The sequence below is a fragment of the Mustela nivalis genome (assembly GCF_964662115.1).
Source record: "Mustela nivalis genome assembly, chromosome: X".
In the NCBI taxonomy this organism is placed as follows: Eukaryota; Metazoa; Chordata; class Mammalia; order Carnivora; family Mustelidae; genus Mustela; species Mustela nivalis.
The window spans coordinates 43,738,153-43,760,525 of NC_139040.1; the positions used below are offsets into that span (position 1 = coordinate 43,738,153).

The 22,373-nt window shown below is 35.2% G+C and overlaps 1 protein-coding gene across 4 annotated transcripts in view; it reads right to left on the reverse strand.

Annotated features, from left to right (window-relative positions):
• Window positions 1–22,373, reverse strand: part of TCEAL9 (transcription elongation factor A like 9) — a 43,957-nt gene that overhangs the window by 18,521 nt on the left and 3,063 nt on the right. For all 4 annotated transcript variants that reach the window (XM_082716935.1, XM_082716936.1, XM_082716933.1 and 1 more), the window contains exon 2: window positions 20,769–20,839. The gene's annotated coding sequence lies outside the window, so the exon portion shown is untranslated. The remainder of the gene's footprint in view (window positions 1–20,768; window positions 20,840–22,373) is intronic.

Consider the following 22,373-nt stretch of genomic DNA (forward strand, 5'->3'; position numbering starts at 1 on the left):
AGTTTAAGGGGATCCACAAGTAGCCTTTATTAAGGCTTTGTAGTCCAGTTTAATCAGTAGGAACCTAGATAGGAGGGTCAGATAGAAAACAAATAGTAAGATGGAAGACATACACACAGATCAATAATCAGAGTGAATATAAACAGACTAAACACTTCAAATCACACTTGATAGAAGTAATAAATCAAATGCTGCTGAAAGAGACACAACATGAATTTAAGGACACAGAAAGACTGAAAGTCAAAGTAAGCCATAAGCCAAGAAATATTACTAGAGAGAGTTATATATATATTTTAAATTAATTAGTCAATTAATATTTATTATTTATTTATTTATTTTCAGCATAACAGTATTCATAACTTTTGCACCACACCCAGTGTTCCATGCAATCCGTGCCCTCTCTAATACCCACAACCTGATTCCTCCAATCTCCCACTCCCCGCCGCTTCAAACCCCTCAGATTGTTTTTCAGAGTCCATAGTCTTTTATGGTTCACCTCCCCTTCCAATTTCCCCCAACTCCCTTCTCCTCTCTAACTCCCCTTGTTCTCCATGCTATTTGTTATGTTCCACAAATAAGTGAAACCATATGATAATTGACTCTCTCTGCTTGACTTATTTCACTCAGCATAATCTCTTCCAGTCCCATACATGTTGCTACAAAAGTTGGGTATTCATCCTTTCTGATGAAGGCATAATACTCCATAGTGTATATGGACAACATCTTCCTTATCCATTCGTCCGTTGAAGGGCATCTTGGTTCTTTCCACAGTTTGGCGACCATGGCCATTGCTGCTATAAACATTGGGGTACAGATGGCCCTTCTTTTCACTACATCTGTATCTTTGGGGTAAATACCCAGGAGTGCAATTTCAGGGTCATAGGGAAGCTCTATTTTTAATTTCTTGAGGAATCTCCACACTGTTCTCCAAAGAGGCTGCACCAACCTGCATTCCCACCAACAGTGTAAGAGGGTTCCCCTTTCTCCACATCCCCTCCAACACATGTTGTTTCCTGTCTTGCTAATTTTGGCCATTCTAACTGGTGTAAGGTGATATCTCAATGTGGTTTTAATTTGAATCTCCCTGAGGGCTAGTGATGATGAACATTTTTTCATGTGTCTGATAGCCATTTGTATGTCTTCATTGGAGACGTGTCTGTTCATATCTTCTGCCCATTTTTTTATATGATTATAGAGAGATATATTTTATGATGATTAAACTGTCAATCTTATAGGAAGGTACTAAAATTGTAAGACTGTATCCTTCTACTAACATTGCTTCAAAATATACAATACAAAAAATATCAGACATAAAAGGAAAATTAGAGAAATGTAAAGTTGTGGTGGAACATGTAAATATACCTCTCTAAATAACTAATAGGATAATTAGAAAAAATCAGCAGAAGTATTAAAGATTTAAGCAATAAGACTAACAAAGCTGACCTAATTTACACATATAGAGCAATACAAACTACAATTGGAGAATATACATTTTTTTCAAATGCAAACAGGAGACATTTGCTAAAATCAACCTTTTACTCAGTCTTTTAACCAAGTAGTGACAAATTTTAAAATATTAAAATAATTAAGAATATGTTCTCAGATGACAAATAAACCTAATAATGACAAATGGAAACAACAAAAATCTCAAAGTGTTTGGAAATTAAGCAATACATTTCTCAGTAATTCATGAGTAAAAACAAAAAGTACAATCAAATTTAGCATTACCTTTATTGAATGATAATGAAAACACAACAAATGGAAACCCGTGGGAGGCAGCTATCTGTGCTTAATAAAATATTCTATGGCTTTAAATGAATATATTAGAAAAAAAGAAAGACTGAAAAATAATCTTAAAATTTAAAATCTTAAAATTAAAGAAAGACTTAAAAATTATCTTATGTTTGCCTTAAAATAAATTTTTTGGGGAAAACAAATCCACATGATTCTTAAAACAAGAAATAATTAAGAATAGAAATTAATAAAAAAGAAATGAAACAAAAAAAAGAAGCACACAAAAGTTAATTGCATGTAAATACTAATAGAATCAAAAATTGTCCAAGAAAAAAAGAGAAGACATAATATAAGTCCCAAGGATAAAAGAAAGAAGAACAGTGCATATTCTACAGATTTTAAAAATATAATAAAAGAATAATAAAAATGTCATTCTAGTAAATTTAAAATTTAGATTAAATTCATGAATTTATAAAAAAAACAACTTACCAAAATGGAAAAAAAAGAAGAAATAGAAAATCTAACCAGTCCTATATCTATTAAGTGAAACTGCATGGCAATTTAAAAATTGACATAATTCCCACTTTTATGGTGACAACAGGAAGAGCTATGAAGACCCACTCAACAATTAAATATTTAACCATTTAATAAGTCTTTAGGAATTATCCTAAGGGAAAATAGCCCATGAAGAAACATTCATTAAAGGAAAATCTACCAAAACTTGGTAAAAACAATAAGGGTTCCTGGCATTTGAACCAAGACCTGCTGCCTCCTTCCTCTTCACCTCCAGCTCAGCTTAACAGAAACTATACTCTGGAGGCACAGCCAAAATTACAGAGCTTACTTTCCCCCTCAGTTCCCAATCAAGGTTTATGTCTCACTGGGAGGGCAGGTCACCAGAATTTCTTACCTCCTCCAAATTGGAGTTGAAGAAGCTAAATTCTTAGTGAATGTGACCAAGAAGTCATGGGTTCCTTTCTAGTAACCAGTCACTACCCCAAAGACGGTTGTTTTACCCAACAAGGCAGACCAAGAATAAAGGGGTCCTAAATGCCCTCATCATAGATTCCTCTTAGAGCAGAGATTTCATACCAGGAAAAGCAATCAAATAAATAAATAAACAAATAAAACCAGAGGCTACAGCCCTGCCAAAAGTAGCAGTTCACAGTTTTTGCCCGGGGAGAGAAGTAACCCATAAAAATAGCTTCTCAGCTATCCCCAAAAGAGAGGACTCAATTTGAAACACAGTCTGGGGAAGATAAAGCTTAAACTTACACTAGAAAACATTAGCTTTCCTTAAATAAAAGCAACAAGTTAAACTAGAGGCCAGCTAGTACACCAGAAAAAATTAGGGGGAGAGTTAATAAATAAGAGTCTCCGGAGGGTCAGAATAAACTTGAAAGACTGGCCTCAAAAACTATACCTGATTGAATTTAATTGGATCAGACTTTTAAGCATTTTATCCCCCAGGGCTTTGTTGAAAACAGATCAATCAGACTATAATTAGCGGAGCCTAATAGGCCAAGTGTAATACCAAATGAAGCAAACAGCTTAATACAGAGATCAGAGAAAGAGACAGTCAAAAAGTGTGTTGGCAAAAACAACTGTAATTCCAGGATGCCTGTATATGTGCCTGTTTGCACCCTCTGAGGAGTGATACCCAAAATGTTCACACAGTGGGGGAAACAGCTTCACTAACATAACCTAGTTAAGTCACAAAACAAGCAAGTAAACAACAACCAAACCAAAGAGTGCAGAAGGTGGGGGGGGTGTTAATTTGTATTCAAATATGTTAAAATATACTACCTAACCTGTGCAGATTTCAACAAAAGTTACAAAATACTCTATCAAGAAAATTGCATTGTACAGAGTAAAATATGATAAGATTTATTCCTTGAGATTGAACTTAATTCCAACTACTATAACAGGGGCAGCAGGGGATTTTTATAATCAATACACAAGGAGAAAAAGTCATTGGATTAAAATTACTAACAGGAACTTGATTAGATATCAAGGGTGGAGGAAGAGGAACTTAATTGACTTTCAAGGGTCGAAGGATTCTTACTAAACTAGCTTACCAGGATTCTTGCTAAAATGAGGATGAAACTAATCTTGACAAAACTAAAACTAATCTTGACAGTCCAAGGACAGGGCCTAATCAAGAAGAAGGCTTGGGATGCCTGGGTGGCTCAGTTGGTTAAGCATCTGCTTCCGACTGAGGTCGTGATCTCAGGGTCTTGGGATTGAGCTCCATATTAGGCTCCCTGCTCAGCGGGGAGCCTGCTTCCCTCTCCCTCTACCCCATCCTCCTCCCTGGCTTGTGCTCCTGAGCTCTTTCTCTCTCTCTCCCTTTCTCTCTCTCTCTCAAATAAAGTCTTATAAAGAAAGAAAAAAGTCCTTGCATATAAAGTCAGTACAAAGAAAGAAGAATATGAGACCCATGTACAGGAAAAAGGAGGCAACACAAACTATGCTGTGAGAAGTACCAGATGTCAGACTGAACATACAAAGATTTTAAAGTAGCCAATATAAATATCCTCAAAGAACTAACAAACAATGCTTAAAGAAATAATGTAAGATATGAAGACAATGTTTTATATCAGAGATATAAATAAAGAATATCAATATATAGAGAATATCAACAAAGATTTTTAAAAATAAGAAAAACAATGGAAACTCAATCAGATGAGTATAATAATGAAAATGAAAAATTCACTAAAGGTGCTCAACAGATTTCAATAGAAGAAAATATAAGTGAAGTTGAAGAATGACATTGTGCAATCTGAAGAACAAGGATAAAACAGAATAGAGAAAAATGATCAGAGACTCAAAAGATGTAAGACACACCAACATATGTGCAATGGGAGTACCTGAAAAAGAGGAAAGAGAAAAGAGTAGAAGAATATATTCAAAGAAATAATGGCTGTGGGTGCCTGACTGGCTCAGTCAGTAGAGCATACAACTCTTGATCTCAGAGTTTTGAGTTCAAACCCCAAGTTGGACATAAAACTTACTTAAAAAAAAAAGAGTGGCTGAAAATTTCCCAATTTGCTAAAACAAAAAACAAACAAAATCTGGAAAAAGAAGAGCAAATTCAACTGAAAGCAGCCTGAAGGAAGAGTATTCTAAGGATTACAGAAGAAATTAGTGACATACAGAAAAGAAAATATAGAGAAAATTAACAATATTGGTTCTTTGAGGAATGAAATTGACAAAACTTAGGTAGACTGAAAAAAGAGAAAAGACAAATTACTACAACGAAAAATAAAAGAGGGGACAATACTATCAACTTTACTGTTATAAACTGGGTTATAAGGGAATATTATGAACAACTAAATGCAACAAAGTCAATAACTTAGATTAAATGGACACATCCATATAAAAGACAGAAACTACTGAAAGTGACTCAAGATGAAATAAAAATAATGGCCCAAACTACTTAACTTGGTGAAAAACATTAAATCTGCACATCAAAGAATCTCAACCAAGGATAGAGCAAAAAAGATCTACACCAAGACATAAAATTGAACCATTGAAAGAAAAAGAGTCGAAGTCAATAAGAAGAGTGACTTATCACAAGTTAAGGATACTCAATAAGATTATCATCTAATTTCTCACTAGAAATCATGGGGATCAGAAGGCAGTGCAATGACATATTGAAAGTTCTGAAAAGGGGCACCTGGATGTCTCAGTGGGTTAAGCCTATGCCTTCCACTCAGGTCATGATCTCAGGGTCCTGGGATGGAGCCCTGCATCAGGCTCCCTGCTCAGTGGGGATCATGCTTCCCCCTCCCACTCTTCCTGCCTCTATGCCTACTTGTGACCCCTCTCTCTGTGTCAAATAAATAAAACCTTAGAAAAGAAATAAAGAAATGAATAACAAAGTATATATATATATATATATATATATATATATATATATATATATCTTTAAATTTTGTATTATTTTATTTTTTCAGTGTTCCAAAATTCATTGTTTATGCACCCCACCCTGTGCTCCATGCCATATGTGCCCTCCTGAATACCCACCACCAGGTTCACCCACACCCCCACCCCCTTCCCCTCCAAAACCCTCAGTTTGTTTCTCAGAGTCCACAGTCTCTCATGGTTTGTCTCTGATTCTGATTTCCCCCAACTTACTTCCCCTCTCCATCCCCAATGTCCTCCATGTTATTTCTTATGCTCCACAAATAAGTGAACCATGAGTTCTATATCTGGTACAACTGTTCTTTTAAAATAAGGGAGAAATTAAGACACTCTCAGAAAAGCAAAAGCTAAGTGAGTTTGTTACTAAGAAAACTGCCCCACAGGAAATGCTAAAAGGTATTCAAATGAAAGGACCTCAGTCATATAAGAAATAAAGATCTCTGGTAAAGGTAAATGCATGGGCAAATATAAAAGCCAGTATTACTATACTTTTAATTTGTAACTCACTTTTTATTGCCTGCTTGACATAAGAAATATGCATAAAAATAATTATAAGTTTATGTTATTAGATACACATGGGTAAAGACGTAATTTGTGACAAAACCACAAAAGAGGTAGACAAAAGAATACCAAAGGAAACTGAACACAGGTACACATATATTTGCACATGAATATTCATTGCAATCTTATTCACGATAGGTAAAAGGTGGAAAATCCAAGTTCTCATCAACAGATGAATGTATAAACAAAATGCAGTATATATATCCAATAGAATAACATTCATTTATAAAAATGAATGAAGTTCTGAAACATGCTGCAATATGGATGAATCTTCAAAAAATTATATTAAATGCAGTCAGCCAGACACAAAAGGACAATATCGTATGATTCCGTTTATATAAGATATCTAAAATAGACAAATTAATAGAAACAGATGGTAGATTTGGAGGTTACCAAAACTGGTGGAGGGAAAAATGCAGAGTTATTGCTTACTGGATACAGTTGCTGCTTGGGCTCCTGAAATAGTTTTAGAAATAGATAGGAGTGATGCTTGCATAACTTTGTGAGTGAAATTAATGTCACTTAAAAATTATTTAAATGGAAAGTTTTATGTTATATATGTTTTACTAAAATTAAAAAAAACTACCGAATTGACATGATCTGAAAATCTGTTGTGACTATGTTGCTTCTCCCAGTATTCAATCTCTTGACTGAAGCTTTGTTTGTATTCTCCTTTTTTTTTAAGATTTTATTTATATAGTTGACAGACAGAGATCACAAGTAGGCAGAGAGGCAGGCAGAGAGAGAGGGGAAGCAGGCTCCCTGCTGAGCAGAAAGCCCCATGCGGGGGGGCTCAATCTCAGGACCCTGGGATCATGACCTGAGCCCAAGGCAGAGGCTTTAACCCACTGAGCCACCCAGGCACCCCTGTATTCTCTTTTGATCATTAGCTCACTCTTAGTCATTTTACTTAATTGTATTTAGTTCTTAGTGCCCCTCCCTGGGACATTCATTATCCTTTCTCTGTTTACCAGAAAGGGGCTACAATTCCTTTTATGGCTATTGGCTATTAGCACATCTTCTTTGACAAATCTATTTCCTTTGCATCAAAGATATGTGTGTGTGTGTGTGTGTGTGTGTGTGTGTGTGTGTGTTATAAGCACGAGTGTTGTATTTTTGTAGTGGTGTCATTCTAGTAAAAGAACATATGCAGATATTTGTAGTGATTTAAAAAAAGAAGTTTTACTATGATTCTGGATCTTCAGCCAGCCCCACTTTGTGCTGCTACTTCTAAAATGGTAAAGGTATATCTTGTTTTATTGAGCTTTGCAGATATTGTATTCTTTACAAATTAAATGTATGTGGCAACCTTGCTTTGAGCGGGTCTATTGGCTTCATTTTTCAACAGTATTTCCTCACTTTGTATCACATTTTGATAACGTTTGTAATATTTCAAACTTTTTCATTATTATATTTGTTATGGTGATCTGTGATTAGTAATCTTTGCTGTTATTATTGTAATTGTTTGGGACACCACAAACCATACCCATGTAAGACAACAAACTTAACTCATAAATGTATGTGTGTCCTAACTACTCCATCAACCAGTCGTTCCCCATCTCTCTCCCTCTCCTCAGGACTTTATGCCCTGAGACATGACAATATTGAAATTAGGTCAATTACTATCCCTACAGTAACCTCGCATGTTCAAGTAAAAAGAAGAGTTGTACGTCTCTCATTTTTAAAGATATGATATGATTAAGTTTAGTAAGGAAGGCATGTAAAAAGTCAAGATAGGCTGAAAGCTAGGCCTCTTTCACCAAACAATTAGCCAAGTTGTAAATGCAAAGGAAAACCTCTTGAAGAAAATTAAAAGTGCTACTCCATTGAGCATGTGAATTACAAAGTGAAACAGCCTTACTGTTAACACGAGGAAAGTTTTAGGGGTCTGGGAAGAAGATCAAATCAGCAACAACATTCCCTTAAAACAAAACCTAATACATGGGGAGGGTGTGTGCTTTGGTGAGTGCTGTGAAGTGTGTAAACCTGGTGATTCACAGACCTGTACCCCTGGGGATAAAAATATATGTTTATAAAAAATAAAAAATTAAAAAAAAACCCAATCCAGAACAAAGCTCTAAGTCTCTTCACTTCTCTAAATGCTGGGAGAGGTGAGGAAGCTGCAGAAGAAAAGTTTGAAGCTAGCAGAGATTGGTTTATTAGGTTTAAGGAAAGAAGATGTTTCCATAACATAAAAGTACAAGGTGAAGCAGCAAGTGTTGATGCAGAAGCTGCCGCAAGTTATCCAGAAGATCTAGATAAGATAATTCATGAAGCTGGCTACACTAAACAACAGATTTTCAATGTAGACAAAATAGCTTTCCGTTGGAAGAAGATGCCATCTAAGACTTTTGTAGCTAAAGACAAGTCAGTGGCTGGTTTCAAAGCCTCAAAAGAAGGGCTGACTCTCTTGGTAGGGTTATTACAGTGACTAACTTGAAGCCAAAACTCAAGTACCATTCTGCAAATATTAGGGCCCTTAAGAATTATGTTAAATCTACTCTGCCTGTGCTCTATCAATGGAACAACAAAGCCTGAGAGCCAGCACAACTATTTACAACATAGTTTACAAAATGTTTGAAGCTCACAGTTGAGACCTACTGCTAAGAAAAAAAGATTCCTTTCAAAATATTACTGCCCATTGACAAATGAACCTGGTCACCCAAAAGCTCTGATGGAAGGTTCCTGGGTGGCGTGGTTGGTTAAGCCTCTGCCTTCGGCTCAGGTCATGATCTCAGGGTCCTGGAATCAAGCCCCGCATCAGGCTTCTCCCTCTCCCTCTGCCTGGCCCTCTGCCTGCTTGTAGCCCCCTGCCTTTGTCAAATAAATAAATAATAAATAATTTTTTTTTTAAAAGTTCTGATGGAGATGTATAATGAGATTCATGTTTTCATGCCTGTTAACACATCATCCAAACTGCAACCCATGGATAAATGGGTAATTTCCATGTTCAAGCCTTATGATTTAAGAAATACATTTCATGATGCTGTAGCTGCCATAGTGATTCTTCTGATGGATCTGGGCAAATTAAATTGAATTCTGTAAAGGATTCACCATTCTAGATACCATTAAGAACATTCATGATTCGTGGGAAGAGGCCAAAATATCAACAGTAACAGGAGTTTAGAAGTTTATTTCAACCCTCATGGATGACTTTGAGGGGTTTAAGACTTCAGTGGAGGAAGAAAACTAGAATTAGAAGTAGAGACTGAATGGAACTGAATTTCTGCAATCTCATGATAAAAATTTAATGGGTGAAGAGTTGCTTCTTATAGATGAGCAAAGAAAGTGATTTCTTGGGATGGAATCTATTCTTGGTGAAGATGCTGTGAAGATTGTTGAAATGAAAACAAAAGATTTAGTACATTACATAATCTTACTTGATGAAGCAGCAGTTAGGGTTTGAGAGGATGGACTCCCAATTTTGAGAGAAGTTCTACTGTGGGTAAAATGCTATTGCTTGCGACAGAGAAATTGTTCATAAGAGAAACAGTCAATGCGGAAAGCTTCTCATTGCTGTCTCTTTTAAGAAATTACCACAACCACTCCAAATTTCAGCAACCATCATCCTGATCAGTCAGCAGCCACCAACATTGAAGCAAAATTCCTTACTAGCAAAACAATTATTATGAATCACTGAAAGCAAAGATGATGGTTAGCACTTTTTGGCAATGAAATTTTTTTTATTATTCATGTACATATTTTTAGACATAATGCAACTGCACACTTGATGGACTATAGTAGAGCAGAAATATAAACTTTTATCTTCACTGGGAAAACAAAAAATTCATGTGACTCTCTTTATTGCAGTATTTGCTTTGGAGATATTACAATATTTCCAAGGTATGCTTATATACGAAACATGGACAGGATACAGGTAAGACATATGCTTACTTATTTCTAGTACGTTGTTTTACCCCACTCCTGTGTAAGCTCCCTGCCTGGTGAGCTGGGCTAGAACTTTGAAAAAAAGCACTCTGTAATATAGGATATACTGTTTAGAATGCTGACAAAGCAATTTTTGTTGGCTAGACAATTAACGAATAGCAGCTTTCTGGATGTGCTAGCATGCCCAATAAATGTCTATTGCTCACAATAGCTATCATTTTTTAAGAGAATGAAAGTTTTCCAGGTGATATATGTATGTAGATCATGAGGTAGATACTACAGATAATATTCCCATTTTACAGGTAAGTCTATCATGGTTCAAGGAGGTTATACAGCATACTTAAGTTCACTGAGCTAAATGAAGAGTCACATCTAGAATTTATATCCAGGTTTGTCTGACTATATAGCATGTGATCCTAGACACAAGTTCCATTGTCTCTATTTAGAATATATAAAACTTCCATCTGGATCTTCCACAGACATCTCAAACTCAACTTGTCCAAGTATGATCTTGCTATCTTTCTCTTGCCCTTATAACTTTCCCTCACACCATTCCTTCTCCTTTTTTTCATGAACCTTATTTCAGTAATTGGTGTCAACATATCACCAACTTTGATGCCTTCTCTCTCATCCTATACAATCAATCAACAAGTCCTGGAGACTCTGACTTTTATTTGGGTATGATCCCATTTGTGTATATATATTTTTTAAAACAGTCTTTAAAAAACGTTTTTAGAGCAATTTGAAATTCACAGTCTTCCAAAGTGGCTATACCATTTCACATTCCCACCAGCAATAAGTAAGTGAGTGTTGCTGTTGCTCCACAACCTTGGCAGCATTTGATATTCTCAGTGTTCTAGATTTTTGTCATTTTAATAGATCCATAGTGGTATCCTGTTGTTGTTTTAATTTGCATTTCCATGATTACATATGGTGTGGAGAATATTTCCATATGCTTACTTCCCATCTATATATTTTTTTGGTGAGGTATCTGTTATGTTCTTTGGCCCGTGTTTTAATTGGGTTGCTTGCTTTTTTACTGTTGAATTTTATGAGTGCTTTGGGTATTTTGGATAACAGTCCTTTATCAGATGTGTTTTCTGCAAATATTTTCTCCCAGTCTGCGGCTTATCTTCCCATTCTATTGACATCGCCTTTCACAGAGCAGAAGTTTTTCACTTTAATCAAGTCCAACTTATCAATTATTTCTTTCGTGGATTATATTTTGGAGTTGTATCTAAAAAGTTATCATCTGGGGGGCCCGGCTGGCTCAGTTGATAGAACATGTGGCTCTTGATCACAGAGCTGTAAATTCAAGCCCCACATTAGGTGTAGAGATTACTTAAAAATAAAATCTTTAACAAAATGAAATGAAAATAAGAAGTCATTATATCCAAGGTCATATAGATTTTCCTGTGTTGATTTCTTTGCACTTAGTTCTATGATCCATTTTTTATTTAATTTTTGTGAAGGGCATAAGGTCTATGTCTAGGTTCATTCTTTTTTTTTTAATAATTTTTTATTTTTTATAAACATATATTTTTATCTTTTATATGTAGATGTCCAGTTGTTCCAGGACCATTTACTGAAGTACATTTCTTTGCCTTTGTTCCTTTGTCAAAGATCACTTGACTATATTTTGTAGGTCTATTTCTGGGCTCTTTATTCTGTTCTACTGATCTATCCATCTATTCTTTTGCCAATACCACACTGTCTTGTTTACTATAGCTTTATGATAAGTCTTGTAGTTGGATAGTAGTGTCATCAGTCCTCAAACTTCATTCTTCTTTAACATTGTGTTGGCTTTTCTGGGTCTTTTGCCTCTCCCTATAAACACTGAAGTGACTTTATTGACACCCACAAAATAAATTGCTGGGATATTTATTGGGATCTAACCTTTAAATATGTCTCTAAAACTAGTTTCCCTCACATATGGCTTCACAGGGAAATTCTACCGAACATTTAAAGAATAGTTAATATCTATTCTTCTCAAAACTTTTCAAAAAATGGAAGAGTGAGAAAAGCTTCCAAATTCATTCTATGAGGCCAGCATAACCATGGTACCAACACAAGATAAAACCACCACAAAAAAGAAACTGCAACCCAATATCTCTGATAAATACAGATGCAAATATCCTCAATAAAAAACACAACCCACCAATATGTTAAAAAAATCATTCACCACTATCAAGTGGGATTTTTTCCTGGGATATAATGGTGGGTCAATATTTGAAAATCAATCAATATGATACATCATATCAATAAGAGAAATTATAAAAACCATACAATTATTTCAACAATAGTTGTAGAAAAAGCATTTTTAAATACAATAACCATTTATGATAAAAAGTCTTTGACAGTAGGTTTAGAGAGAACATACCTCAACATAATAAATGTCATAAGTGAAAAAACCCACAGTGAACATCATACTCAATCGGGAAAAAATGAGCTTTTCCTTTATGGTCAGGAACAAGACAAGGATGTCCACTCTCACCACTTTCATTCAACATAATTGTGGAAGTCCTAGCCACAGCAATCAGACAAGGAAAATAAATAAAGGCATCCAAATTGGTAAAGAAAAAATAAAACTTTCACTATTTGCAGATGACATATAACTATATATTGAAAACCCTAAAAATGCCACCAAAAAACTAGTAGAACTAATAAATGAATTCAGTAAGGTTTCAGGATACAAAATCAATGTATAAAAATCCATTTCACTTCTATACACTAATAATGAAGCAGCAGAAAGAGAAATTAAGAAAACAATCCCATTTATAATTGCACCAAAAATAATAATATATCAGGAATATAAAATTAACCAAGGAGGTGAAAGACCTATACTCTGAAATCTATAAAACATTTATGAAAGAAATTAAAGATGGCAAAAATTTTTACTACATAGTGGGAAAATATTCTACTACACTGTGGAATATTACTCAGCCATTATTACAAGGAATGAAATCTCACCATTTGCAACAACATGGATATTCCATGTTCATGAATTGGAAGAACAAATATTATAAAAATTTCCAAAGTAATCTATAGATTCAATGCAATTCCTATCAAAATCCCAAAAGCATTTTTCACAGAACTAGAACAAATAATTCTAAAATTTGTATGGAGCTACAGATCTCAAATAGCCAAAGCAATCTTGAAAATGAAGAAAAAAACTAGAGGTACCACAATCCTCAGATTAATCCCAGATTTCAATTTATACTACCAAGCTGAAGTAATCAAAACATGGTATGGTACAGGAACAAAAATACACTCATAGATCAATGGAACAGAATAGAGAGCCCAGAAATAAACCCATGATTACTCTCTTCAACAAATGGTGCTGGGAAAACTGGACAGCTACATTCAAAAGATTAAAACTGGACCACTGTCTGACACCATACACAAAAATAAACTCAAAATGGATTAAAGACCTCAAAACCACAGAAATTCTAAAAGAGAGCATAAGCAATAATTTCTCTGATATTGTCCATGACAACAATTTTCTAGATATTATCTCCTGCAGCAAGAAAAATAAAAGCAAAAGTAAACTATTGGGACTACATAAAAATGAAAAGCTTCCGCACAACAAAGGAAACAATTAACAAAACTAAAAGACAACCTACTGAATGGGAGAAGATATTTGCAAATGACATATCTGATAAAGGCTTAGTATCGAAAATATATAGAGAATTGATACAACTCAACACCACAAAAACAAATCCAATTTAAAAATGGGCAGAAGAGGGGCGTCTGGGTGGCTCAGTGGGTTAAAGCCTCTGCCTTCGGCTCAGATCAGGATCCCAGGGTCCTGGGATCAAGCCCCGAATTGGGCTCTCTGCTCAGCGGAGAGCCTGCTTCCTCCTCCCTCTCTCTCTGCCTGCCTCTCTGCCTACTTTTGATCTCTACCTGTCAAATAAAAATAAATAAAATCTTAAAAAAATGGGCAGGAGACAAAAACAGATATTACTCCAAAGAAGACATACAGATAATAGACATACGAAGAGATGCTCAGCATCACTTATTATCGGAGAAATGCAAATCAAAGCCACAATGAGATAGTACTTCACACCTGTCTGAATGGCTAAAATCAACAACACAAGAAATAGCAAGTGTTGGCAAGGATGTGGGGAACCCTCTTGCACTGTTGGTGGAAATGCAAACTGTTGGAGCCACCGTGGAAAACATTATGGAGATTCCTGAAACTTTACAAATAAAATTACCATATGATCCAATAATTTCACTACTGGGTGTTTACCCAAAGAAAATGGAAACACCAGTGGGAAAAGATACATCCGCCCTTATGTTTATAGCAGCATTATTTGCAATAGCCAAATTATGGAAGCAGTATCCATCAATAGATAAATGGATAAGGAAGATGTGGCGCACCCCTCCACACATGCACATGCACATGCACACACAGCGGAATATTACTCAGCCATTAAAACGAACGAGATCTTGGGGCACCTGGGTGGCTCAGTGTGTTAATCCTCTGCCTTTGGCTCAGGTCATGATCCCGGGGTCCTGGGATGGAGCCCCACGTCGGTCTCTCTGCTCGGCAGGGAGCCTGCCCCCCTCTCTCTCTCTCTCTCTGCCTGCCTTTCTGCCTGCTTGTGATCTCTGTCTGTCAAATAAATAAATAAATTCTTAAAAAAAAAAAAGAATGAGATCTTGCCATTTGCAACAACATGGATGGAGCTAGAAAGTATAATTCTAAGTGAAATAAGTCAGAGAAAGACAAACACCATATCACCTCCCTCATATGCAGAATTTAAGAAACAAAACAAACAAGGGCAAAAGAGACAAACCAAAAAACAGGCCCTTCAGAAAACAAACTGATGGTTACCAAAGGAGAGGTGGGTGGTGGGTGGGTGAAAGAGGTGAAGGGGATTAAGAGTACACTTATTGTGATGAACACTGAGTAATGTATAGAATTGTTGAATCACTGTATTGCACAACTGAAACTAATAGAACGCTTTATGTTGTGATGAGCACCAGTTGATGTATGGAACTGTTAAATTACTATATTATACACCTGAAACTAATATGACACTGTAAATTAACTAACTGGAATTAAAATAAAAATTTAGGGATGCCTGGGCAACTCAGTCGGTTAAGCTGCTGCCTTCGGCTCAGGTCATGATCCCAGAGTCCTTGGATCGAGTCCAGTATCGTCCAGTATCGGGCTCCTTGCTCAGCGGGGAGCCTGCTTCTCTCTCTGCCTCTGCCTGCCACTTTGTCTGCTTGTGCTCTCTCTGACAAATAAATAAATAAAATCTTTAAAAAAAAGAATGTGATAGCTTTAAATAAACATTTAAAGTAAACAAAAAAATAATACAGTACTGCATGTTAAGTATACTGGATTTAAAAATTTTTAAAAGGAAAAAAATTAAAAAACAATAAACAAAAAGGTAAACAATAAAGAAGACTAGTTTTCCTCTCCAACTCTTCTACCACTACACATTTAAGCCACTACCATGCTTCCTGTTTAAATGAATGATGCCAGCATACTTTTAAATGCCAAAGTCAGAAACATGGATATTATCCTTCACTTTCGTTCCCTTACTTCCCTCAATCTCCTCAATAACCAATTCCTGAGAACCCAACATTTTAATTATCTTCCACCTCTGTCCACTTTTGTTTTCCAATCCTACTGTCTGTTATTGCCCTGGTTCAGGTTCAGGACCCCTCCCCCCCAGTCACTTCTCTCCTGGAATAATATGAAAAATTACCTGCTGGCCTCACTGTTATCATGTGTTGTTACCATCTAATGGATTAATTTTTTCAAAATACAAAATCTTATAAAAATCACTGCTACTCAGTATTTTCTTTCTTTCTCCCATGGTCCTGTGAGACATGTACTGTTAGAAAAAAGTTTTTTTTCGGGGGATGATGTAGTGAAGAAGAAACCGCCACCTTCTCCAGAATAAAAAGGAACTTTGAGTTATTTACATATGAGCGTTTAGCAGCTTGCGGCCTTGTTATCATGGAATGCTGAGAGAATATGCAAGAAGTACATCTTTTGGTTATTTAGAAGATAGGAGTCCAAGATCTTATGTAGGATAATTACTGTAAAAACGTCAATTATACATAAATTCATAATTTAAATCACAAAGAGTGTATTTTGGAACTTAAAAATGTTCAAAAATTCCTCTGAATTACAAATGCTCATAAGAAGCAAAGAAATTGATGAAAATAAATAATAAAGGTGAACTTGTAGTGCCAGATAAAGTAATACATTTTTATCTTTATCTATTGTTTTTTAAAGATTTTATTTATTTATTTAACAGACAGATCACAAGTAGGCAGAGAGGCAGGCGAGATAGAGAGAGATAGAGAGAGAGAGAGAGAGAGAGAGAGAGAGGAGGAAGCAGGCTCCTTGCTGAGCAGAGATCCTAATGCAAGGCTCGCAGGGTTCAATCCCAGGACCCTGAGATCATGACCTGAGCCAAAGTCAGACGCTTATCATGACCTAAGCCGAAGGCAGAGTCTTAACCCACTGAGCCACCCAGGCTCCCCGAAGTAATACATTTTTAAAAGTGACTTCTTGACAATAGAGAAAATAACTAAGGAAGAGCATTTGAAGTTGACAGATCTCGGAACAACTTGGTTTTTAGAATATGATAAAGATAGCCTTTCAAATTCAGCAGTAAGAGCTAAATAATTTTTTATAATGCTCTAATATTATGCTCACTTGGACACCAGACAATCTGGACCCAGACTTCTCAACCCAAGGGACAAGAGTTCATTGCCATCTTTATCCTCATCAGGGAGTACCATTAAGTAAACCTCTATATATTCACAACATAGTATGGCCATCATAACATGAATGTATAGATATTGACAGGTAGGTCTCATCAATTCATAGGGAGGACACATGGAAAAGTAGGTAAATTGGAGCTAGAATCTCAGGCTTGACTACTCCAGTGTTAAAAGGCATTGCATAATGTTTTGAAACTGCTTTTTCATCTGTAAAGTTAGAATTATATCTATAACATAGGTATAAGTCCATGGTTCTAAATGTAAAAAATACAAATAGAAATCACTGTATTTCTAGCACTGAGCTAGGTTTAAGAGGACATAACTGACCTACTGGAAATGACATTTGACTGACATTTTGGCTAAGTAGTTAAAACCCATTGACATGAACATATTTTGAGGATGATTATGGACTACAAGGAATAGGACAAGAAGAGTTTAGAGAAAGTAGCAGTTTTCATGAACTGGTTTAGTCTGAAAAGACTACAGGTTAAAAAGGTTTTTAATATGGTCCTGGCTATGATGAGATGGAATAGATACTCCCATGCATTGTTGATGCAACTGTTAATTGGTATAGCCTTTTAGGAGCAAAATATGGAAATATTTCTAATAATTAAAACATGTTTAATATTTGTATTGAGGTGAAATTCACATAAAATAAAATTAACTATTTTAAGTTTATAACTCAGTGGCATTTAGAATATTCACTTTGTTGCGCAACTGTTCACTTTTATCTGGTTCCAAAACATTTTTATTACCCCCACAAATGAGTCCCTTTACCAATTTACCCATTCTGTTCTCTCTTCAACCCTGACAACAACTAATTCGTTTTTTGTCTTTATGTATTTACATATTCTTGACATTTGATATGAATGGAATCATCCAATATGTGACCTTTCATGTGTGGTCTCTTTTACTTAGCATATATTTTTTTTCAAGGTTCATCCTTGAACCTTGTAGCATGTTATCAGTCTTTCATTCCTTTTTAGGGTGGAATAGTATTCCATTATATGAATACATTACATTTTGTTTATCAGCTCATCAGTTGATGGGCATTTGGCTTGTTTCCATTTTGAGTTTTATTTTTGGAATAACATGAGGCAGGGGTTTGATCTCATTCTTCTGCATGTGGATTTTCAGTTGTCTCATCACCATTTGTTGAAGAGCTTATTCTGTCTCCCATTGAAAGGACTTGTCATCCTTGCTCAAACTCAATTGACAATAGATATATGGGTTTATTTCTAGACTCTCAGTTCGATTCCATTGATCTACATGTCTATTCTTATGCCAGAAGTACATGGTTTTACTATAAATTTGTAGGCTTTTAAAATAAGAAAGTGTGAGTCTTCTTACTTTCAGCATTTTTTATTTAATTGGGATTTCCCACAATTCCATATTAATTTTACTCTCAGTTTTTCTATTTCTCAAAAATAGACTTCTTATTTTGATAGGAATTGCATTCAATTCTTTCATTGCTTTGGGAATTATTGTCGTCTTAACAAATATTGAGTCTTCCAATCCATGAACATGGAACATCTCTGCATTTATTTAGGTCTTATTAATTACTTTCAGCAATTCTGTAATTTTCAGTGTACAGATCTTGAGATACCTTAAATTTATTCTTAAGTATTGTATTCTGTTTTGTGCTTTTGTACATAGAATTGTTTTCTTAATTTCATTTTTTGGTTGCTCATTCCTAGTGTATAGAAATACAACCAATTTGGAAGAGTTGATTTTTGTATCTGGCAATTTGCCAAGTTCATTTATTAGTCTTAGTAGACTTCTTACATATTCTTTAGCATTTTCTATATACAAGATAATGCCATTGGCAAATAAAAATAATTTTGCTTCTTTTGTTCCAATCTGGATTCAATTTTTTTTCTTGCTTAATTTCTCTAGCTGGAACTTTCAGAACTAAACTGATGGAAGCAAAGATCCTTGTCTTATTTGTGATCTCACATGGAAAGTTTTCAATTGTTCACTGTAGAGTATGATCTAGCATTGAGTTTTTCATAAATGCCCCTTATTATGTTGAAACAATCTGCTTATATTCCTAGTTTGTTGAGTGTTTTTATTATGAAAGGGTATTGGAGTTTGTCAAATGCTTTTTTTTTCCCTATCAATTGAGACGATAATGTGTTTTTCCTTTTCCTATATTAATATAAGATTTTGACATTGATTTTTATATGTTGAATAACCCTTGAATTTTGTGGGTAAACCCCAATTCATCAGGATATAAAATCCTTCTGCTGGCTTAGTTTGCTAGTATTTTGTTGAGGATTTTTCTTTTAAGATTTTATTTATTTATTTGACAGAGAGATAGTGAGAGAGGGAATGCGAGCAGGGGGAGTGGGAGAGGGAGAAGCAGGGTTCCCGCTGAGCAGAGAGCCAGGATCATGACCAGAGTCAGAGCCCTGGGATCATGACCTAAGCTGAGGCCAGAGGCTTAACAACTGAGCCACCCAGGCAGCCCTTGTTGAGGATTTTTGCATCAATATTCATCAGGACTTTGGAGGTGATTGATATGTTTATGGTATGCTTTGCGGTAAATAAACAAACCAACAAAAATATGTACATACCACATGATCCAGCACTCTCACTACTTAATATTACCATGGAGATATATGCACACAGGTGCACAGGAAAGCCATTGCTTGTAAGAACCAAAGTATTGGAAATAGCTCAAGTCATCAAAATGGAAATGTTAGGGCGCCTGGGTGGCTCAGTGTGTTAAGCCTCTGCCTTTGGCTCAGGTCATGGTCTCAGGGTTCTGGGATCAAGCCCCAAATCGAATCGGGCTCTCTGCTCAGCAGGGAGCCTGCTTCCCTTCCTCTCTCTCTCTGCCTGCCTCTCTGCCTACTTGTGATCTCTGTCTGTCAAATAAATAAAATCTTTAAAAAAATGGAAATGTTAAATAAACTGTGGTCTATCTATATCAAGGAAACTACACAATAAATAAAAGGAATAAGATTCTTATACTGACACACCTCCAGGAATATTGTTGCATAAAAACAACAGGGCAATAGATGTAATTTTACAATATTTAGTTAAAATGCAAAACAGAAATATATAAATTTCTAGATGGATATCCATCAAACTAGTGTGTTTAATTGTGGGAAGGGGATTGAAATTGGAGGTGTGGGTAAAACAGTATATGAAGATGAAATAGGCTATCTCAGTGAATTTTAAGCAGCTTATTACTCATTCACATCATAGTTTAATAAGAGTTATTGGTTTTCCTGCATGGCTCTGCTCTATTGATTATTCAGGTATCTAGCCTGCATTCATCTCACAGTCATGTGTTCCAGATGGTACACATGGTTTCCAAGATCACTGAAAGGAGATGGAAAGATTACCGAGCACTGTTTTAGAAGTGTCTTATATTACGTTTGGTAATATAAGATATTACGTTGGGACCCCAACATATGTGCAAGGGAACTTGGAAAATCTAAGAGATCACATACTTTTTGATCAAGCAATCTTACTTTTCAGAATCTATTCTGTAGAAATACAATCACCAGTAATTTGAATATATGTGCAAACATTTTAGTTGCAGACAGCATTGTTTTTAGTGGGCAAAGTATAGAAATACATGTTGAGTGATGGGGAACAATGTTAATAACATACAGTACATTCTTACTATAGAAAATAGATTCATTTGTATTTATATTTGCGGACCTCTGGAAAGTCCTATAGGACTTCCATGCTGAGAAGAAGAGAAACAATACAAGTAACTCAAAGTCATATAAAGAAATAAAGGACAACAGTAAAGGTAGCTACATAGGTAAATATAAAGGCAAGTAGTTTTTCATATTTGATTTATAACTCTTTTTTTCCTATATGACTTAAAAGACAAATGCATAAAACAATAATTATAAAGCTATGTTAATATGCACACTCACCATTCATCCTGTTTCAGCTGAGTTGTGCAGAAGTCTCCTTATAATGGTTTATGATTCCTAATTAAGGGATCCTGAAAGTCACAATGTAGTATTATAATATGTAATTAAAATGAAAAACAGAAATACATAAATTTCTAGATGGATATCCATCAAACTGAGAAGTGTTATAGGGAGGAGATTGAAATTAGAGGTATGGTTAAAGCAGTATGAACCAGGTAATTAATTATTTATGACGATATTATTTGTGACAATAGAAACATAAAGATACATGACGTCTTTAATTAAAGATTTTATTTATTTATTTGAGAGAGAAAGAGAGCAGGAGCTGGGAGGGAGTGACAGAGGGAGAAGCAGACTCCCTGCTGAGCAAGAAACCCAACATGGGGCTTGATTCCACGACCTTGAGATCATGACCTGAGCCTTAGGGAGATTCTTAACTGACTGAACCATGCAGGCACCCCAAGATGCTTTATGTCTTTACTTAAAAATATTCTTATATTGATGCTTTAATATAAGAATCTCATTCGTTTTAACTCCTGTGTAGTTTTCTTAGCATAGATAGACAACTTTTTATTTGACCTTTCCCTTTTAATGACCTAGGCTATTTCTAATATATTGGCACTTACAATGACAGTAAACATCCATCTATGCTTTCCCACGCATATGTGTACATATATCTCTATGGTAATACAAAGCAGTGGAAGTGCTGGGTCATATGGTATATACAAATTTTTACTGGTTTGTTTATCTTTTTTTTTTTCCATCTGTAAAGTCTATTGGGGTTATAGAGATATTTTCCCACTATTTGTCATGATATTGAAAATATTTCTTCACAGGCTGTTTCTTCTCTTTGCACATTTTATATTTTTTTCTTTATAATTTCTGGATTTTTTTTCATGCTTAAGAAGATAATGACATCATCACAAGATTATACATGTTTTTAGTTAATTTTCATTGCAATATTTTATTCTTGTTCTTCACATTTACATTCTTTCTCTCTTTTTAAAAGATTTTGTTTCTAAGTAATCTCTACACCCATTGTGGTACTCAAACTTACAACCCTGAGCTCAGAGTCATATGTTCCACCAGCTGATCCAGCCAGGGGCTCCTTGTTCTTCGTTTTCATCTTTAGTCCACCCGGGGTGTATTTTTGTGTATGTGGTGAATAGGAATCTATGTTCATTTCCTTCTGATTGGATAGCACATGTACTTGATTCTTAGGTTTAAAAAAATCCTTATAAATATGTGAAATCCTTAAATAAAAATTGTTTATAGCTAAACATTTGCTCACTACTATGATTATTTCCTTAGGACACATTCCAAACTGTAGAATTATTACATCATGGTATATGCAATATATACAGCATCTGGTACTTACTGTGAATAGAAGCAAAAAAAAAAAATGGATATAGCAATTTACTCTCTCAACAAGTATGAGAATGCCTACATCCTCAACAAAACTGAGTATTGTAAGCAAACATTTGTCTATTTGATAGGCAATTTTTAAATTTTATTTTCCATTTGATTTTTCATCTCCTACTGAGGCTGAATAATGTTTATTGTTCACATAGACTTACTTGTTAGATACACAATTTTTAGGCTATG